Raw genomic sequence first — 16,336 nt, forward strand, 5'->3', positions numbered from 1 at the left:
GAGCTAGGTTGAGGGGCGATGTGCAGTTGGGGGGATGTGCAGCCCAGGGTGGCAGTGGCATTGGGGGGCTGGAGCTAGGCTGAGGGGCGATGTGCAGTTGGGGGGGGATGTGCAGGCTAAGGGGGCAATGGCACTGGAGCTAGGCTGAGCAGGGCTGTGCAGCCCGGGGGCGGGCAGTGGCACTGGGGGGCTGGAGCTAGGCTGAAGGAGTCTGTGCAGGGGGCTGGATCTAGGCTAAGGAGGGCTGTGCAGCCCGGGGGGGGTGGGGGTGGAGGCGCGAAGGGGCTGCTGAAGAGGGCTGTGCAGCCGGGAGTGAGGAGAGGGAAGAGCTGGGTTCCCGCTAGCTGAGCAGTCTCGCTCCCCGCCGAGGGAGGGGGCTTCGGGAAGCCCGGTCCCATCCCCGCTCCCCCTGCCCGGCCCCGGCCATGAATATGTAACTCCCTTCTATTTCCCGAGCTCCATTGCGGAGGCTGCCGCTCGCCATATTGTGCTGTTGGGGCTGTGGCTGCTCCGGCCGCCGGAGACGGGGCTCGGCCGAGGGGAGAGCTCGCAGCCGGTGAGTGAGGGGGCAGCGGGCGGGGCTGGGCTGGGTCTTTTCCCCTGCCGGGGCTGGGGTGGCCAGAGCTGCCTGGGGATCGCAGCCCATCCTTCGCCGGCTCCCCGGGCGGGGCCCCTTCGTGCTGCAACCGGGGGTTAGTCCTGGCGGCTCCCCACGGTGGGACCCTTCGTCCCAGCGGTGTTTAACCCCGGTCTCCCCATGCTCCGGCGAGGGGGCCCCAGGGTCCGAGGCTCCCCACAAACGTGACCCCTTTGCGGCGGGTGTGTTCGCTGTTCATCAGTAAGGAGATGTCGTTGTCTGGGTTTCTCCCTCCAGCCTGAGCTGTCTGGGTTCTGCTTCCCCGTCTCTGTGCTGGGGGCACAGACTCCTCTGTGCCTGGGGCGGGCGGGATTGGCTCCGGGTGATTATCTTGCTGGCAGTGGGTTTGTGTCAGATATGTCAGGGCTATTCTCCCCCATCACCCCGGGTCTCGCTGAGCATCTACACAGTGCTTTGCACCCCCAGAGCGCTTTGCAAACGTTGATTAATCCCTAAAGGGGATGGTAGCCCCTGCGGGTCCCTCGATTTATTGCTGGCAATCCCACAGGGGCAGAATACACACAAAGAGCCGCGGTGCGAGGTAAATAGAGCTGCGTCGTAACGGCGAACAACAGTGCAAACCACAGAGAGGGCAAGATGGGTACATGCATTTGGGGGAAAATGCAAGAGGATGCTATTTCACATAGCCTGGGGCAGTTATTTTTTGAGAGAGGGGTGGTAAGTGCCTTGCTTTCACCTACTGACAAAACCACTGTGCTAGCATCAGTTTTTTGCTCTATTTTTTTTTTTGAAGCCATGTGCACACCTTCACAGTTGTGAACAGTGGGTATTGAATGTTTAACTGCTGGCATAGAATGGACATAATTTTCAATAGGGTATCAAAAAGACTTGGTTGAGGCAAGTCTTTTTGTCAAGGAATTGTTAAGGCTAGTGTCCACGCTAGCATTTACACTGTTTCCAGTACCATTTTGACAGCACTTCTTGCTTAAAAGTTTTGCTTGGTGTTTTAGTTTGACAGCCTTTTGAGAGCACTTGCCCACCTCTAACATTGTTTAAATTAATATATAAAACAATAATTTTAATCAGTTTTTTTTTTAGTTTAAATGTCTTCCTGTCCTTTTGGGGTGCATGCTAAACTTCTATAAAAATATTTGGGCTAGATTTCTTAGTCCATGAATAATCCCATTGAAATCAAGAGGATCAAGTGGAGTAAGGTGATACCCAACACAAACAGAGGTCAAATTCTAATACCATTATTCCTGTTGGGTATTGGTGAGATGCAGTGCTGCATGAGATCCCTAGTGATGGGAAAGGTTTTTTTTTAAAAAGATTTAAAGAATACATCTGTATTTGAAAACATGTGTGAAACTATTTTTGGATAGCTTGGGCAAGTTCTTTAAATATATGTCATTCATTCTGTGACAAAGATTTGATTTATTGTAGGAATTCCTGCTAGAAGTATTGCAGCTGAATTTTTTTGTGTTTTCATTATAAATTTATTTTTGTAATGTTACAGTTTGTAATTTTTATACATCATGTCAGACTCAGAATGGGTGTATAAATTGTCAGCCAAGACACATAATTTTTTTTCACAAAATGTAGTGTAAATCATATAAGCAGGTACCTTGAAGTGGTGTTTGACATTTAAAGATGTTTGTGTGGAGCTTTAGCCTAAATGGGTTACTTGCTGGGGGGTTGGGGAAGAGAAGTGACAGCAAAGTGCCAGATCTGTGTGTTTGCTAGGCATAGACATTAGTGTGAGAGTGACTGTGGGAAAGCTGAGCTGGTGGCTGGATCTAAAGCCATGTCACATGTATCCCAGTGAAATCAAAATAGGTTCAAAACTTTCAATTAGAGCTTTATGACTCTGTGATCTGACACTGACAAATGTTTTTTTTCTGTATTTATTCAATTTCATAATAGCAGGAGGCTACCACAGGTGGTGAATTTTAGGGTGATTATTTCACTACTTGGGTGGATAAAATGACTTGACTTTCAGCATCCTAGCTCCAACATACAGCTCCGCTGTAATTGCCAAGAAAAGCACTGCCTGTTGTGTCTCACTGCTTAAGTAATATGTGGAGTCCCAATGAAATATGTGGCACGCTTCTGCCTGTATCAATGGCATTTTGTGTTTTAAGAATGACATACTGTAATGTGTTGGGTAGAAAGATTTGCTAGTGCCTATTGTGTAATTGGAGCAGGGTTTTGAAACTTTAGGGGCTGATGATATACATTGAGGTAGAAATGTAGTTATCAAACACTGGAGTCCCATCAGGGTTATAAATGATACAAATGTCTTGATACCAGGATTATTTTGAATTCCATTAAAAATTTATTTTCTTCTCTCCCAACACTCACTTAAAAGAACCAAATGAAAAATCAATGTGAAACAAAGCAAGGAGAAAAGTCAGCATATGAGTCACTTTTTTTTTTTAAATGACGCGCCCCCCCCCCCCCCCCAAAAAAAAAAAAAGTCCAGACACAGTCTGGGCTAGCTAAAACACCAGTATAATAATTAATCAAGAACATGCAGGAAAAACAGAGGAATCAATGTAAAGTGAATCACTAATGCTTCACATAGTTCACATAAAGCATGGGTGGAATTTCAAGTGCCCGCTTTTGATTGACTATGGGACAAGAAGAAGGATTGTTAAATCTGATTTTATTTTATTTTATTTTTTGTGGGGGAGATTAACTGATCTGTGGAGAATCTTATCTTAAATTAAAGTAATTCAATGAAGAATGAATAGAGTTCAGTGTCATCGTGCCGCACAGTCTTGTAGCAATGTAGAAATATTCAAAGAATTGTGATTCCCCCCCCCCCCCACTTCCACCTCTGGATTGCAGTATTCTCTTGTGAGCAGTTTGTTTGAGCAAGAGCAGCAGTATTCTTTTCTTTTACAAGTGTGTGGTTTTTTTTTTTTTTTAAATCCTTCTCCTTTCCACCACAAGGGGTTAAAGTTAAACTATTTCAGATCATCACTGGGTTTAAACCCGGTGTAGATATTGTTAGCCATATATATATATATATATATATATAAAAAATGGTGGGAGAGAGGCCTGAAATCCTGTGAATTACTGTTGGTTTTAGCTAACCACTAGATCAAAGTTTTCACTTACCAAATGTAACAAAAATGTAGATGTAAAGCAATTATATATAAGGTTGAGTTATTTGACTTTTAGAACTTCTCTTATATATTCAGGCAATGGAATGTCTTTTTCTTGTATGCAATAAAAGTTATATCACTTTCTGGTTTTCTGCAGATGATCTGACTCACTGTAGCTGATAAATTCTTGAGGAATAACCTGCTAATTCTTGTGGTTAATTAAATTTTCTGTAGATTGACAAGCTGGGTCTCACCAACAGAAGTTGATCCAATAAAAGACATTATCTTATCCACCTTTTCTTTCTAATATCCTGGGAGCACCACGGCTACAACATATGAGTTAACAGACTACAGAGAATGTAGTATCACTGATGACCAAACTGAGTGTTAGATCTGATAATAGTGGGTTATACTGTATAAATTGTATGCTGACTAGGCAGATTTGAAAGTGGTGTTTCTCCTGATAGTTGCATGTGAACGAATCTCAACAGCTTGACTGAATCTGCTTGAAATGAGTAGCTTGATGCACCTCACTGCTGTGTACCTAAGGGTTTGCTACACATAGAGATAGTTCCTGGGTTACTCAGGTAAGCCACTTGGTTAAGCTAAACAGGAATAAAGCACTCTTGTTCTGGAATAATAGTGTCCACAAATGGAGTGGGACAAGAACAGCTAAATTCACAACCTATCTTAATTAACTTTCAAATGTGGACAAGCCCTTAGACGTCACTCGGAGGCTGTATAGCGGGTAAGACCTCACATACTCTTGCCCTGATTCTGTTGCAAGGTTCCTGGATTCCGTGGTACTCTGGTAAAGCAGCCTGGCAATTCTGTCACACCGCCAGATAATTTTTTAAAAATGAGTCTTTTACATTAATATGAAAATGAAAAAATTGTTTTGATATTAAATTCATTTTTTATGTTGTCCTTCTGTTTTCAGTATTGCACACAGGCATTGTCAATATCAGACTAACTTAGGGGTTCTCAAGCTTCACCCCAACCCACTTCTGACAACCCCATTAAAACAAGGTCGAGACCCACTTTGGGGTCCCGACCCACAGTTTGAGAACTGCTGGACTAACTGCATCATAGAAGTCGGGGGAAGCCAGAGACTTTGGCAGCTGGATTGAGGATAGTTGTGGCTTTTGGTGCCAGTGGAGGTGTGGGTGACTGTTTGAATTGTTGTGTAAGCAAGTCAGCTGTGTATTTCTGCTAAAATAATCAGCAGTGAAATTGTTAACAATATTGGCATTTAAATTGTTAGAGTTCATATATTATAAGACCAGAAATGCCTGTGATCGCCTCGTCTGACCTCCTATATAATGGAGGTCATAGGATTTCCCTGAATTGTTCCTGTTTGAACTAGACCAGAGCATATCACTTAGAAAAACATCCTTATTGAGTTGAATGGGCAATTTATACCTCCCAGAACTATTGTTTCAGGAAGATAACACTAACTTGGTTAACTTAAAAAAAATGAGCCAACTGTACTGTGAGGGCTAGAATGGTCTTTAAAAGTGAAAGCTGTGATTCTGAAGCACAGCTCTGCCACAAGGGGTGCATTCCACATCAGGGGGATACATGGGGCATTTTGTATCCTATACATTACCAGCAGTCTGAATTAAGGACTGAGTATGTACTGTTTTCCCAGCACTGCCCCATTCTAAAAGTGATGAGGTGCATTTCTGGCTAAGGCTTACTGTATTTGTAACCTGCTTTCTTATGCTTCACCCCCCCCCCTTTTTTTTTATAAAAGAAAAGAGCTTATTTTAAAAATATGAGTCTGTTAGTTGGATAAGGGGTGTCTTTCCTAGCCTGTATGATGTATTTAACTAATCTCCATCATAGATTCAGATTCTCAAGAATCTAAAATCTTTGTTTTGTGTGTTTTCTTTAAAATTTTTAGCCCTCATGATGGTTGGCTGAGTTGTTTTTTGTTTGTTTGTTTTTAAATCTTTCCAAATGTGAGCTGATGTAGCACTGGCTAAATCTGATTTTTCAGGCTGTCTTAAATGGCCCCCATTCATCTCAGTGGGTTAACTTTGAAGTCTAATCTTGACAATATAAGAGCCATATTTTCTAAAATTTAGGTTGGCAGTCATGCACAGAATGCAGATATAGTAGCATGCCTTACTCATGTACACAGATACTAGAATTTGGCATACAAATCTGCAAACAAGGGACAGAAATGACAGAATATTAAATGGTAGCGATTTCATAAAGATCTTATTTGCTTCATTTTGTGCAGAACTTCTATTGACCTCCTTGGGAGAGCTGCTATGGATTGTGTGTAGTATATGATCCTTAATCTGTATCCTTAGTTTATGGACCATAATTAAAAATGTAATTTAGCTCTAGCCACAAAAGGCAGGAACACCCCTGTTTTGGGTAATCTGGATTGTGATACAAAGGTTGATCCAGTTCCCACTGATGTCAGTGCCAAATACTTTCATTGACACACATGGAGTTAGATTTAGGTCCTTCATGGTGTGTTTTTGTTGTCTTTTTAAATTAGCTGTATGCTAAATCCTTATGTGCATTTAATGCCTTTGAGTTCAAGTGCTGGTCTCGTCTGTCAACCTGGGCCAGCAGTGATGATTGATAGGATAGTTTGTTTCTGTAATGATTCTTCATTTCAGTCTTGGCACAGATCTTTAATCATGTGTGACAGCTTAATATTGCTTTTAGACAAAATACAGACACCATATAAGTATAAATGTCAGTTCACTTTAGCTTGAATAGTAGGAAATTTCTGAACTGCCTGTTGCATTAGTAAAGCGGAAATTTGAATTTTTATTATTTTTTTTAACAAAAAGGGAGAGATTTTTGGGTTTGTGCTAGAATTCCCCACATTCCCTGGTACAGGGACTCGGTAGTGAGGCTGCACCTGATCCTGACACAGTGTAAGTGCTGGGCCTGCCCCAGAAACACTCCAGGGCCTTCCCCCTCTGTGCCAGGTGCACCAGTGTGGATGGGTAGGTTCAGCCCAGCAGGATCCAAATGTGGAGGGGCATAGTGTGGGGGAATCCCGGTGTGGGGTGAGAGATTTCTGTGTGGGGCAATCTGGGTGCGGGTGGCTCAGTGGAAGATCTGGATGCACAGGGGCTCATTGGGGGGTTCCGGGTGCAGGGACAGTGGCATTCTGCAGGGGATCCAGGTGAAGGTGGTTGGGGCTCAGCTTGGGGGTCTGGGTGTAGGGGGCAGAGTGGGGGGGCCCAGGTGCCGGGGGACTGGGGCTTGATGGGGTGGAGGTCCAAATGTAGTTGGTTGGGGATCAGTGGGGTGGGGGTCTGGGTGTGGGAGGCTCGGGGCAGGGTTCAGGTGTAGGGGGGTAGGGCTTGTCAGGGTGAGGGTTCAATGGGCCTGCTTAACGGGGGAGCCTCAGCTGCTTCCGAGGGGATGCCGCATGCCGGGCTCCCAGTTCCCCCTGCAATTTCCCTATCCCCTCTTCTTCTCCTTCCCCCTCCCCTCATTCCTGCATTCCCCTTCTCCTGCCCTATTCCACTCCTTTCCTTCCCCGCTATCTCTTCCCCTCACACACCTCCTTACCCAGCCCCACTGCAGCCACTCACTGTTGCACAGAAAACAGGAAGGCTCCCAGCACACAGAAGGAAAGAAGGACTGGCACTAGGACCCAGAAGGCGGTGTTCAGCTGCAGAGTCAGTGGAGCCAAGACCCAGCCTCCTTCAACTGGGCAGCTCTGAGCTTGCAGAAATGATTGGGGGTGGGGGCAGTGGCACATAACCCTGTGTGTCCCCCCCCCCCCCCCCCCCCCTCCGGGGGGGGGGAAACCCCCCCCCCCCAAAAAAAACTGCGCCCATGGTTGCCCCGCCTTCCCTTCCCCCCCCCTTCCACGGCTTCCCTTTGCTTCCCTGCCATTTTCCACAGGGAAGCATAGGAATTCTGCAGGGGGAGGAGTGTTTTCTGCAGGCACACAGTCATGCAGAAACACCCTCCCACCCCGGAGTAATCAGCACTGGTTCAGTTTCAGCAGCATTCTTGGTATGTATATGTTGTTAGGATGGCCCCGTCTACACCAGCAAGTTTCTGCGCAGTAAAGCAGCTTTCTGTCCTGTAACTCCCGAGGTGTACACACTGCCAAGCCACTTAGTGTGCAGAAACTGCGCAGTTGTAGCGCTCTCAAAAAACCACCCCAATGAGAGGGGTAGAGCTTTCTGCACTGGGCCTACAGCGCTGTGGTGCCAGTGTAGACACCGTGGTGATTACAGTGCTGCAGTTGGTTTCCAGGAGGTGTCCCACAATGCCTCTTCTCACCTCTCTGATCATCGGTTTGAACTTTATTGCCCTGCCCTCAGGTGACCAACTGTCATCTCCACCCTGTACATTCCTTTGCAAATTTGAAAATCCTCTTCCTGTTTGCTCGGTGATGCATGTAGTGGTCTCAGCGCATCTTTCCAGGTGGCCATGCCTGCTCCTCACACTAGGTGATCCCCCGCTTGGAGCAATGCCGAGCTGCTGGACCTCATCGGCATTTGCAGAGAGGAAGCTGTGCAGTCCCAGCTGCACTCTAGCTGTAGGAATTATACCACCTATGGACAGATTTCACGGTGCATGATAGAAAGGGGCCATGACCGGGACACATTGCAGTGTAGGTAAAAGTGAAGAAGCTGTGGAATGCCTACCACAAGGCCTGGAAGGCAAACAGCCGCTCCGGTGCTGTGCCCGTGAGCTGCCAGTTCTACAAAGAGCTGGACATGATACTTGGTGGTGACCCCGCTTCCACTGCAAAGGCCCCTGTGGATACTTCGTTGGCTCACGTGCCAGTCGAGAGAGGACCGAGCCAGGAGGAGGAAATCTTGGACGAAGAGGGGGAGGGGTACCCAGAGGCAGAGGGTGGCTCAGAGGCCAGGGATGCATGCTGTCAGGAACTCTTTTCTACCCCGGAGGAGCCTAGTCAATCACAGCCGTCGGATTTTGGTGAAACCCAAACAGGAGAGGATCTGATTTTGGGAATTGCTGAAGCGATTTGTTGGGGGCAGGAGAGTTGTAAAAAGCAGGCTTGTCTCCCACCGCATGCCTATTCTGAGCAGTGGAACAGGCTGTTGATAGATTCCCTCACTTCATGGGAATCTCCCTCAGAGATCTCCAGGAAACCCTTGGAGATACTGGGCAATCCTCTGATGCAGGTTCTTCGGCAGAGCTGCTTTGTTTCTTGCCCCATTAATGGTAACTTTCCTGTGCCACTGTGCTGTCGTGGGGTGGGCGGAGGGGAAGGACCATTGCTGCACATAGGTGAACTACATAGGGGCCAGGGCGGAAGCCGCAGTCTTGGAGAAGACCCTCCCTTGATTCCCTGCTCACCCTCAGCAGTGAGATATCTTCCATAATAATCACATCCTGTGGAAAGTGTGGGGACAGGAATGATTATCAGGCCCCGGCTACAGTGTGGCTCTCCCTAAGAGCCACGTGCCCAGTGTACAGCAGGGTCCGGGAAGAGTGATTCACCCTGCCCCTGTGGCTACTCACCATTTTGGGGGTCTTGTGGCTCATGTGTGCTTGCCTAGGGTCAGCCACTTAGTGACAGGTGTGTGAATACTGGCTGTGTTTTAAAGCACTGAATCAGTGTTGTCTGTGTTGCAAACAATACTGCTTCTGTAAAATATTGCATTTAAACTTCACAGAGATGTCCTGGGGAGGCCAGCCTCCCTTATCGTTGGCAGAACGGCTGCACAGAATTAGAAAGTGGCCATGAAGAACTAAGGAGGACTTTCTGCATGAGGTTATGATGCACTCCGCTGCTGAGAAACAGAAATTGAAGGAGTGGCGGGACAGCGAGAAGAGGGACTGAAAGGAGAATGCAGCACGCCAGAAAGAAGCCACGGAGCAGCTCTTAAACGTTATGGAGTGCCAAGCGGACACGCTTCAGGCGATACTAGCTCTTCAAACGAGCAGTTCTGTGCCCGTCCTCCCCTGCAGCCGCTGTCACAAAACTCTTTCCCATGCACCCCCACACACCACCAACACACTGTAATCAACCTTCTGGCTCCACTCTCTACCCGCAGCATTCCAATCTTCCCTCCTCACAGTCCAGCAGTGTTGACTCCCACTGCACTCAACCCCTATCCCTCTGCAGTTTAGCCCTGCTGAAGTACAGCACCTGCTGCATTGTACTCCAAAGGAGAAGGTTGGGTATGATCCCAGGACATACACAAATCTGTAGCTGTCCTGGGATCCCTCCTTCTCTGGAGGCCTTCCCTCCCCCATCCTCCTTCATTCTGATGTATTTTTGTCGTATGACTCTCTCCTTGAGTTGTTGTCTTTTAATAAAAGAATTGTGTTGGTTTGAAAGCAAACTTTATTCTATTAAGCAAAAGCAAAAAGAGCACTGCAAAGCAACATGCAATTATGTTAAACCCCCTTATTGCATCATGTGCACCAGTCACCTCCTAGCATTACAAGCACTGCAATCCCGAGCATAGCAGCAAATATTAGTGGCTTTCAGCTTCAAATTGCTGCCTCAAGGCATCCCTGATACTTATGGCCCCACGCTATGCCCCTCTAATAGCCCTGGTCTCCGGCTGTTCAAACTCAGTCTCCAGGCACTGAGCCTCTGCGGTCCAGCCCTGAATGAAGCTTTCACCCTTCCCTTCACAAATATTATGGAGTGTACGGCACATGGCTACAAGCATAGGAATATTGTAATTGGCTATGTCCAGGTTTCCATGCAGGCATCGCCAGCGGGCTTTTAAACAGCCAAATGCACATTCAACAGTAATTCTGCACTTGCTCAGCCTTTTGTTGAACCACTCCTTGCTGCTGTCAGGTTGCCCTGTGTATGGCTTCATAAGCCACGGCATTAAGGAGTAGGCGGGGGATCACAATGGGCATTTCAACTTCCCCAACGGTGATCTTCTGGTCCAGGGAAAGAAGTCCCTGCTTGGCAGCTTCCCGAACAGGCCAGTGTTCTGAAAGATGCGTGCGTCATGCATCTTTTCGGACCAGCCTGCGTTAATGTCCGTGAAATGCCCACGGTGATCTACAAGCGCCTGGAGAACCATTGAGAAATACCCCTTGTGATTAATGTACTCTGTGACTAGGTAATCTGGTGCCAGAATTGGAAAATGTGTGTGCCATCTATCGCTCCTCTGCAGTTAGGGAAGCTCGTTGGTGCAAAGCCATCCACAATGTCACGCACGTTGCCCAGAGTCACGGTCTTTTGGAACAGGATGAGATTAATTGCCCTGCACACTTCCATCAATACAATTCCAATGGTCAACTTTCCCAATCCAAACTGGTTAGCGACTGATGGGTAGCAGTTTGGAGTAGTCAGCTTCCACAGTGCAATCACCACCCGCTTCTCCAGCGACAGGGCAGCTCTCATTCGCATGTCCTTGTGCTGCAGAGCTGGGGCGAGTTCATCACACAGTCCCATGAATGTGGCTTTCCTCATGCGAAGGTTCTGCAGCCACTGCTTGTCATCCCAGACGTGCATGACGATGTGATCCCACCACTTGGTGCTTGTTTCCTGAGCCCAAAAGTGGTGTTCCACTGTGGTCAGCGCCTCTGTGAATGCCAGAAGCAATCTTGTGTCATAGCTACTTCATGTGGCAAGATCAATGTTGCACTCCTCTTGCCTTTGTAGTTTAAGGAATAACTCCACTGCCACTCATAGGGTGACCAGTCAGCAAGTGTGAAAAATTGGGACAGGGGGTGGGGGATAATAGGAGCCTATATAAGGAAAAAAAACTAAAAATCGGGACTGTTCCTATAAAATCGGGACATCTGGTCACCCTAGCCACTCATGATGTGTTGGTCAGAGTGAGCAGTATACTGGTCAGCTGTTCGGGATCCATTCCTGCAGCCTGAAAGAGGCAGGGCGCACAGTACACAAACCTTTGAAAGATGGTGCTAAATGATGGAAGTACAGGGATTGCTGGAATGCGAAGCAATGCATCACGGGGCATTGGGACTGGACCCAGGCTGCCCTGGGACCCCCTCCGCCTTCCCACAAGTCTTAGCGGCAAAAGAGAAAGAGGTGCTCTGTGGGATAGCTGCCCAGAGTGCATCGCTCCAAATAGTGCTGCAAGTGCCTCAAGTGTGAACACGCTATTCCGCAGGCAGCTGTCAGTGTGAACGCACAACTGCGTTTTCCTTCTGCGCTCTCTGAGCGGTGCTGGAACTGCTGGCGATGTAACTTCACCAGTGTAGATGTGCCCGATGGCTAATACCAGTGAATCCTGAAGTGAGTTTACCAAGAAATTCCACTACATGGCCAGTGATCATATGAGAGCTAAACTTTGGAATGAGAAGATTGCCAGTTGTCAAGGCTCCTTCCCCACTCTGAACTTTAGGGTACAGATGTGGGGGCCTGAATGAAAACTTCTAAGCTTAACTACCAGCTTAGATCTGGTCCGCTGCCACCACTCCCAATGGGCTAACTCCCTTCCCTGGGTAGCCTTGAGAGACTCTTCCACCAACTCCCTGGTGAACACAGATCCAACCTCTGTGTTCACCAGGTTGCAGCGGGTCGTATTGAAGGGTGAACTGTCAGGTTGGAGGGAGGTCACCAGTGGAGTTCCTCAAGGTTCGGTTTTGGGACCCATTTTATTTAATCTATTTATTACTGACCTCGGAACCAATTGTAGGAGTAGGCTGATAAAGTTTGCGGATGACACAAAGCTGGGAGGTATTGCCAGTTCGGAGGAGGATAGGGATATTCTGCAGGGAGACTTGAATGACCTTGTGAATTGGAGTATCAGAAATAGGATGAAATTCAATAGTGAAAAGTGTAAGGTGATGCATTTAGGGATGACTAACAACAATTTTAGTTACAAGCTGGGGACGCATCGGTTAGAAGTAACGGAAGAGGAGAAAGACCTTGGGGTCCTTGTAGACCACAGGATGACTATGAGTCGACAATGTGACGTGGCGGTGAAAAAAGCCAATGCGGTCTTGGGATGCATTAGGCGAGGTATATCTAGTAGGGATAAGGAGATGCTGCTTCCGTTGTACAAGGCGCTGATGAGACCTCATTTGGAGTACTGTGCAGTTCTGGTCTCCCATGTTTAAAAAAGATGAACTCAAACTGGAACGGGTACAGAGAAGGGCCACTAAGATGATCAGAGGCATGGAAAACCTGTCGTATGAAAGGAGACTAGAGGAGCTCGGGTTGTTTAGCCTGACCAAACGAAGGCTGAGTGGGGATATGATTGCTCTCTTTAAATATATCAGAGGGATAAATACCAGGGAGGGAGAGGAATTATTCCAGCTCAGTACTAATGTGGACACGAGAACGAATGGATATAAACTGGCCGTGGGGAAGTTTAGGCTTGAAATTAGATTAAGGTTTCTGACCATCAGAGGGGTGAAATATTGGAACAGCCTTCCGAGGGAAACGGTGGGGGCGAAGGACCTGTCTGGTTTTAAGATTAAGCTAGATAAGTTTATGGAGGGAATGGTTTAATGGGATAACATGATTTTAGTCAAAGGAACAGCGTGCCATGGCAGGTAAATAGTATAATGGCTAATGAGGGTCAGGCTGGAGAATCTTGCCTACGTGCTCGGGGTTTTACTGATTGCCATATTTGGGGTCGGGAAGGAATTTTCCTCCAGGGTAGATTGGCAGAGGCCCTGGAGGTTTTTCGCCTTCCTCCGCAGCATGGGGCAGGGATCGCTAGCAGGAGGATTTTCTGCTAATTGAAGTCTCTAAGCCACAGGATTTGGGGACTTCAACAGCAGAGTCAAGGGAAAGAGTAGGGACTGCTTTGTGGCCTGCAACATGCGGGAGGTCAGACCAGATGATCATAATGGTCCCTTCTGACCTTAAAGTCTATGAGTCTACTCTTGGATCTTAAAACAAGGAGAAATTAACCATCCCCCCCTCCTTCCTCCCACCAACTCCTGGTGGATCCAAACCCAATCCCCTTGGATCTAAAACCAAGGAAAAATCAATCAGGTTCTTAAAAAAAAGGCGTTTAATTAAAGAAAAAGGTCATCACCTCTGTAAAATCAGGATGGAAAATAACTTTACAGGGTAATCAAACTTAAAGAGCCCAGAAGATCCCTCTCTAGCCTTAGGTTCAAAGTTACAGCAAACAGAGGTAAACACCCTAGCAAAAAGTACATTTACAAGTTGAGAAAACAAAGATAAAACTAACACGCCTTGCCTGGCTGTACTTACAAGTTTGAGAGGCTTGTTCAGAAAGATTTGGAGAGCATGGATTGATGTCTGGTCCCTCTTAGTCCCAAGAGCGAACACCCCCCAAAACAAAGAGCACAAACAAAAGCCTTCCCCCCACCAAGATTTGAAAGTATCTTGTCCCCTTATTGGTCCTTTGGGTCAGATGTCAGCCAGGTTACCTGAGCTTCTTAACCCTTTACAGGTAAAAGGATTTTGGAGTCTCTAGCCAGGTGGAATTTTATAGTATTGTACACAGGAGGGCTGTTACCCTTCCCTTTATAGTTATGACACCAGTGCTGGACATAAATTGAATATACAGCTAGACCACCTTAAGGACCTAGATGGAGATTGTTCCAGGTGGTGCTTGATCTGCAAGCAACCCATATCCCTTTGGGATTTGCCAAGATGAAATATGAAAACTAGTGAAAATTAGCATCCTTGTGAATTTAAAGGCATTTGGGGTTACTTTAAAAGCAGGTGATAATACAGTCAAGGTGTATTGTAAGTGGAGTAAACCAATTTATTATAATTCTGTCTGTGTAGCTGGAGAAGATATTGGAAAGAGGAATCAAAACAATTTTGGGGGTTGGGTAATGACACCAAGGATTTTTTTATATGGAAAAGAACAAAATGGTCCAAAAGGCTGCATACTAATGCAGACTGGGTATGTTAAATGGCATACAAGATCATCAGAATAAATTTGAGCTCTGTTGGTGAGAATGACATTCTGTTTAATAAAGGCGTTGAGTGTGTAACTTCTCCCTTTTTATGAAATGTTATTGTAATTAGTCTGATGCCTATTAATACACAGAAAAAAGAGAAATATCAAACTTGAAATCATCTGGCTTTAAAAAAGTGCTGCTGTCAAAGTCCTTTAGAAACCATAAAACAGCCTTAGGAATGATGGGCACAATTTTTAATTCTTTAACAAAGAATGCAGTAATTGTTCTCTTGACATCTAAAACAGGAGCATTGCCTCTTTTTTGGTTAATGTTAACAGTGGCAATTTGCCCATATCTGGTTTGTCATTGCATATTCCAGGTGTGTGTGTGTGCGCGCAAATACTAATTAAGCAACTGTAAGAACATAACTGTCAAACTCAAATGTTTGCTAATGCACGGTTGAGCAGCTTAAGAGAGAGAGACTGGAAATGTTGCTGCATTCTAGAGAATACTGATCAGTATATTTCTCTGCCAGTAAGTTCTGAAAAGACAATTAGCAGGAAGTTTCTAGATCTTAATGCACTAGGCAAAATGTGCCAGCTCCTGTTTTCCCCTTCAGGAGAAGGAATATAATAAAGAAATCTTGTGCTATTGAATCTCTGGATCAATATTTTGTATTCCCCACTATCAGATATCATCTGGAGGGCTTTCCTAATAATAGTTTCAGATGTGCTACTGGATTTTCAGAAGCATAGTGTTGAAGAGAAATACTAATTAATTTTTTTTATTGGAGGTGGTTGTGGATGATCAGGGATCTGGGGGCTGGCTAACAGTAGATTTAAAAATTCAGAACAAGTGTGACCAGGAATATAGAAGCATACTAAAGAACTAATCTCCTCTAAGACATCCCCCACTATCAAGGGTGTCTGCCTTAGATTGTTAAGCTTCTGTAAAGTCTTGTGGTCCTTTTGGACTTCTCAATTTTATTGGGTGTTTAATCATACAATTACCATTAAGGCATTTCAGTGTTTGTGGTCTTGTGTTAGATTATACTGATTTTTAAATACCTGTTTTCCCTCTCATGGTGTCACTACAGGGCAGAATTAAGGTTAACGTATGAAAATGGAGTTATGACACCAACACAACAAATTTGTTTTTTTTTTTCAGATTAACCTTAACTTGGAATTCCTGGATTTATTATGCTTATTCTGGGGGATAATCACAACAATGCTGTAATGTGCTGAATCCTAAATTACTGATATGTACTCTCAACCTTGACTTTATCTTAATATAGCCTCTGCTAAAGGAGAAAATTTCAGTTATGAAGAATGAAGGTCGTGGTGCTAGTGGCGGAATCGGAGCAGATGGGATGGGACCAGAGAGAATGACTATGAATCTTTTTTTAAACAACAACAAAACACCTCAAGTGTGGCCTATGGACAAGATTTCAGTGAGGCTTTTATTTTATGGGCAGTTGAGAGAATTTCCTTAAGATCATTAAGGACAAAGGAAAAAGTCTGTCTTTAAGGACCAATTTTTTAGAATTACTGTTAACTTATAAACTAATAGATTTACTTGTAAATTCTCAGGAAAAAAAAATCATCCTATAGTTAGTGCTGTAACTTTAGGGAGGATACATCAATTTTCATAAGAGGGTGAATTCCTGCTTTAAGTGTAAACCTTAGCTCAGCCTTAAGTATGAAGTTTAGCTGGCACCTCCATAATAAAGCTAATACCTGTACATAAATGGTACTTGCTAACTTGTGCCCTTGGATATGAATTGAACATCTAGCATTCACATCAGTGGGAGCTATATGTGCCTATC

The 16,336-nt window shown here is 45.6% G+C and overlaps 1 protein-coding gene across 1 annotated transcript in view; it reads left to right on the forward strand.

Annotated features, from left to right (window-relative positions):
* Positions 1 to 283: 283 nt before the first annotated feature.
* The window catches only part of RNF2 (ring finger protein 2), a 49,287-nt gene continuing 33,234 nt past the window's right edge, over positions 284 to 16,336 (forward strand). Inside the window, exon 1 of the mRNA XM_034780406.1 lies at positions 284 to 556. The gene's annotated coding sequence lies outside the window, so the exon portion shown is untranslated. The remainder of the gene's footprint in view (positions 557 to 16,336) is intronic.

This window comes from Trachemys scripta, chromosome 8, assembly GCF_013100865.1.
Source record: "Trachemys scripta elegans isolate TJP31775 chromosome 8, CAS_Tse_1.0, whole genome shotgun sequence".
Classification (NCBI taxonomy): Eukaryota; Metazoa; Chordata; order Testudines; family Emydidae; genus Trachemys; species Trachemys scripta.